Below are 6,000 nucleotides of genomic sequence, written 5' to 3'. Positions count from 1 at the left end.
GTCTTCCTCAGTCGAGATCCGCTTCAACGAGCGTTTGTCGCTTCAGTCTGCTTCGGAACGAACACAGCCGGGCGGAATTTGACGCTAGAGGAAATAAGCCATAGAGCAAGAGAAAAATATCTCGCGGAAATAGAAAACAACCCTGGTCATTCCCCTGATTTACGCCTAAAGAGAAAGCCGATATTACAGCACCTGTGTAAACGTAAGGAGTAGGTTTGTAGCTGGCAAGGGATGGGGATGGGACCCTGGCTGACAGCTTTCGGATCTGAACACAGCTGCAGGATGGGGATGGCCCTGGTCGAAGGGATTGGGAAGAGACCCTGGCTGGCAGGATGAGGATTGGGGGAACACAGCTGCAGGATGGGATTGGAAACCCTGGCCATAGGATTGGGGATGGGACCCAGGCTGGCAGGATGGGAAACCTGTCTCAAAGGATGGGATTAGCACCGGGCCCCTAAGATGGGAGATGGGAGTCGGTCACCCCAGCCAGGATGGGGGGATGGCTGACCACTACCACACCCCGGGATTGGGGGATTAGACCGTTTTTGCAACCCTCTGGGCTGAAGAGCTGATGGCTCGGCGGAAAAACTACGCGCGAAGCGTGCGCGAGTAGGTACAATAATATAAGGTAAGGATAGTGAAGAATGACTCCAGGAGCGTTGATAATCTCAAGGAAGAAGGCGCTTTGCTCCCAAGAAGAATCCTTTAAAATGCATATGTGTGGTGGCTTTTAGGTAAATGGCATACAGGCAGCTGGCTGACAAGCATCCGTTCAAACCTACGTAACCATAGCCAACCAAGTCTGATTGAAGTGAAACAAAAATGTACGTGTCCAGAATCACAGGATCTACTTGTTGATATACGGCGCATTTCGGGCTCTTGAGTTCTGACTTGGTTACCCTTCCGTCTTATGCGCGGAGCTGGGTAAGACTGGAGAGTTTGTGACCAAGTGTCGGTGCCGGCGGGTCGATGGTGACGTGGCCACACGCCGTGACCACGTGCATGCTGGATTGTGCGGTCAAATCATGCGGAGAACACATTAAGTGCAGGCATGTGGAGAGGAAAGTGCCAAAGCAAAAGGGCCCTATCCAACGTGTACAAAATGTCGAGGCATGGTCGTGTGCACGTCCCTAGGTGTTTACATGGATCATTACTATGTATGTTTGATTTTCGTTCCCTTTGGTCGTTAGTCTCCTTGATCACTTGCTTTTGTCTGAAGTGCGAGGTAGGACGGTGCTTTGATGCGATCTGGCAGCCCTTGAGCCTTTGCCTCGTATTGGCGATGAAAAGGCTGTCCACGACCATGTAAAACACAGAAACACACATATATGATGTGTGAAACAGGGGGGTGTATCTTCGCCCGTGGCAGCTACCCTGCGAAACCCTGCCTTCCCTGGTATTTCGGGGCACCCTCATCCAGTCACCCTAGTCAACTTCTCAGTGGATCGCTCAAGTTCCACACCCACCACCAGCATCCAACGGAATCTGCCGGGTCGACAGTGGCTCAACTCCATTCCTGGTCGGCTCGCAGGTTAACTTTATCCCAGGTCACCACCGTCCATCAACTAGGGGCGCAATCACCATCGGAAGGTCTTTGACCCGAACGGGTATCGATCCCGGGAAGAAGCGGCCAGGAACCTTGGTGTTGGTGGCATCCGCAAAGCAGTCGATGTCCGGGTTGCGCCCCTCTTTCCAGGGGCGCATAGAAGCTGTTGGTAAACCTCCGGATTCAAGCTCCACTGGGCGACATCCTCCTCCTTGCTGATACGATCTGCCTGCTGCTGAGCTGCTGCTGTTCGGGGATACCACACCGTCTCAAATTCGGTGTTAGACCGAGCACTAACCCTACATAGCCGCGCCACTTCCTCCAGGCATTGGCCTGCACCCTTCTGTCCCAGAATACAGAAGTGAGCAGGCTGACTATCCGTCTGGTACTGCACTCGCCGTCCACGGATCAGTTCTGGTGCCTGCTCCTGCAGCCATTCCAATGCCAACGTGGCTGCCCGTAGCTCCCGCACCGTGCTGCTGAGGCGGCCCTCCGCCAGAAGCTGAATCTCGTCCTGGGAGAAGGGAACCCGCATGACTGCCTCTCCGAGCTCGCCGTTGGGTAAAAGTGCTGCATATGCCTTCTCTGAGGCGTCACCCGCAATCTGTAACTGAACAGCTGCTTCATTTCGCCACCATGCCCTCCCATTCCTAGTATGTAGAATCTCAAGAAAAGTTCCCGCTGCCTCCAGGACATGCTGGGGTTGACCTATCGCCTCCTCCCAGGAGCACTTGCCCTGCAAAGCTCTTCCGACCATCGTACTATGCAAGGGGGCCAGGGACACCGCCAAACTCATGGCCATAATCTTACCCGCCAAGCGGGCCACCTGGCGCATGGTTAGTGGCGTAGCGGCTCTGAATTCCGCTACAAAGGCCTCTAGCGCCTCCACCTTATCATCAGGAACCTCAAAGGTCTGCCTGGAGGCATCCACTAATAGGCCAAGGAAGCGCAGGCGTTGCACTGGGATGAGGCGGCATTTCTTAAAACTTAATGTAAAACCTAGGGCTACCAATATCATAACCACCGTTCTGCAGAGGAACTTAGCTCGATCTTTACCATTCGCCGCTGCCGCATGATCATCAATAAGGAACGTGAGGCGGGCCCCATGGTCCCGCATTGGCCAGAATACCTCCTGCTTCATATTCGAGTAAAGAAAGCAATCCGGGGAGATACCGAAGGGCATGTGAGCCCAGTACAGGAGGCGCCCTAACCACTCCACCGCCAGGAAGCGATAAGAGTCCGGGTGCATGGCAACCTGCCAATAACCCGATTTATCATCTGTTGCGTACAAGTAGTCCTGGGTCTGCACATAAAACATCAAGTCCGCCAGGCGCTCATACTTAAGAGGACGGTATCGGATGAAGAGGTTAATGTACATGGGATTCATGCACAAGCGCAGCTTCTCGGGCTGTACCACGACTCGCAAGCCATTTATGACGGTTGGTGGATCAGGCAAGTCCCAGACTCGAAGAACCCCTTGATCTATGGCGTGTTGCACCTCCAGCGAAACGAAGTCTTGGTATTGTTGAGTGCTGGCGTGATTCGGGAACTGCATGGCGTGTGGCTGGACCCCTTCGAAGAAGTCCTCCACAACCTTTCCTGGGCAGGCCTCTTGTAGCATCTTCCGGACTATACGCATCTTCTGAGCCCTGTGAGGCGAGGCCTCCTGTCCGGGAGCATAAACCCCCACGAAGTCCAAGGAGACCCCATCCCGCACCATTCTAAGGACCGACTTAGCTGGTGACCGTATGGAGCCCTCTCCCGCCAACGTGAAGTAGGTGTCCCACAGCTCAGCATGCGCCTGCAGTCTTCCCGCTCGAAACTGGTCTGGGTCGGGGCAAATGGCCTTCAGCTGTTGCTCAAACTCCTGATCCGGTGTAACGTCCACTGCAGCTAAGGAATCCAGCTGTTGCAAACGGCCCCAGGCCTGCCTCAGCAGTGTTCTAGCAGTTCCCAGTTGCGATTCCGAGAGGCGCCAGTTGGATGGGGGTACAGGTTGAATGTCAGGCCCGTTTACAACGGAGTATGCTGCCCGCGTAGGCCCCGAGGTGCCCACCAGCAGCACTAGGGGTCGTCCGAAGGCTCCAGCATCATCTCCCCCAACTTCTCATACCGTCCGAGATCAAGATGCTCCTCACTAAAATAACCTCCTGATTCTTCACTCGGGAAGGGAAGCACCTCGGGCCCCTGTGTCACGGCATCAACCGTTCCGTAGTCCTCAAAACCACCATGTCCACGACCAGGCAGTGGACTGGAGTCCACCCTCATAGCCTACATAATTCAACAGGCAACGACGTCCCTTTAACCCGAGACCAGTACCTTTTCCACTGAGGGGAAAGCAACACGCGACAAGTCATTTCAGCTTCATGTTGCAGCTGGGTGCCCTTCCGGGACTTTCCCCGCCATAGGTCCCGCCATGGTGGGGTGGGTTGTAGTCCAGGCCAACAACACCCCGTCAGCATTCATTTTGTTCACTTCTCACCGATACCGTTTCCGCACATCGGCCATCCACAAAGAGGCCCGACTCCTAGGGTGACGCCCCTTAGTACCCGGTCCAAACACCCCTCGAACACCAGTCAGGAAGAATTGTCAAGTACCTGAGCTGTTGCTCCTGTTTACCGAACTAGGTGCCCACCTTCCTATCTCCTACCTTCTCACAACGAAACCGCCAACCTAGGCTCCTAGGAGATTCCTACATGCCCTATCTATATCACGCTACCTATGTCATAGCCGTCTCACCCCAGATGGTGGCTGCACAGCCTGGTCAGGTGGAAGTCCCTGCGGCTGCGCCAGCTCCCCACTCGGAGCGCCCTCCCCGTGGCTCGGAATCGTCGGAGCGTTTGCTGCACCAAGTAGTCGTGTTCCGTCCTGAGGCTGTCACGGTGGCGCTTTGGCGGTTGCTCCCGCGAGACTTCCCAGCAGCCATTCCACCCAGTCGTCCAGTGAAATATCATGCCGCCAAGGGCACCGTTGTCAGGGACAAGCACCCCCGACACATCCCCCAAGTAGGTATGCAAAGCACAGGCGATGAACCCTCGCCAGGTGCAGGAAACGGGACCAGAGCTCCTTCCGGTCCATGCGTTGTATCTGAGCTCGTCACTGGGGCTGCAACACCAGGAGGACTTGTAAAAAACCATCCAATTTTTCAACCGCTGGCCTATCCTCCCGATTCTGCTGGCCACCAGCCCCTTCAGCTGCATGCCCAGTATCATCCCGGCTCTGCGCAGGAATGGACAGCGGAACTGCTGCACCCACCGGTCCCACAGTAGCTCGGTTCGGCTGGCCATACATAACCCGGTCGTCCGCAGCTGCGAGCGGTCCCACCTCCAGTGTCGCTTCTGAGTGTAATCCAGTTCCGGGCTGTCCAGACGAGATCCAGAGGGACCATCGCCTTCTGCCTGGCGTTTACGGCTGATGCATTTTGATTGCTCCTTGGCGCCTTCCTGGAGAACCCAGAGCAAACGGCGAAGCATGACCACTGGAGGAAAGGCACTGGCTGCCCACTCATCCTCCGATATTACCTCCAGCGGTACAGGTTTCAGCTTGCTAACGACTGTATCCACAAAGAAGGTCCATAGCCTGGAGCCCGGATCTTGAATCCTCTGTATATACTGGATGAAGACAGACACCAAGTCCGTCTCCGCCAGCGCTACCGCCATGTCCGTACACCATTCCCTAAATTGAGATAGGTGCAAGCGTTTCGGTGCGGTGAAGGCCTCGTATGCAGCCGCGGAAATACCACCCCATCTGCTCATGGCGGCAATAACCCCTGATCACCTGGGCTTAAAAGTGCCTGACCTAAGGCCTTTTGTGCTTCGGCCACTAGCTCAGGTTGTAAATCAAGCACTGCCGCTGTCAGTAAATCCCGGAAAGCTGTTGTGTGTTCTCGAGTCGGTATGGGCCCAAGCTGCGGTTGAGCCAGCAGCAAGATATGGTCCACAGCCGCCGCTGCAGCATGCAATGGCAGTGTTTTCCTCAAGTTTGCTGCACACGCTGCTGCGGATGATGTACGTGGGTGCCAATCAGAGGGCACCTAGTAGGGTGACGATGATCTTTGCGGATGCCACCAACACCAAGGTTCCTGGCCGCTTCTTCGCAGCACGGTGGAATCCGGGATGCCTTGGCATCGATGCCTTCACACAATCCTGGGTCTCCACAAGAGAGGACCCACCCTCACTTCTCTACATGAATCCCCCCTTCTCCCAAGCTGGCCGGGTGCTGGCCAAAGTTCTCACGGACAAGCTGGACTGTATCATTATATTGCCTGTTTGGCCTAGGTGGTGGGTGGCCCTCTTACGTCGCTTGCCGGTGCGTGAGGTATGGCGTCTACCGCATCGGAAAGACCTGTTCCTGCCAAGGGCCCTGGCGGTACGAAGGCAGCCCCATGCACCCCGCTACCAGGTGTGTGTGTATATTGTCATCTGGTAGAAGAACATTTTGGACACTTCCCTTTC

This window comes from Volvox carteri, assembly GCF_000143455.1.
Source record: "Volvox carteri f. nagariensis unplaced genomic scaffold VOLCAscaffold_85, whole genome shotgun sequence".
Classification (NCBI taxonomy): Eukaryota; Viridiplantae; Chlorophyta; class Chlorophyceae; order Chlamydomonadales; family Volvocaceae; genus Volvox; species Volvox carteri.
This window is presented reverse-complemented; position numbering follows the sequence as displayed.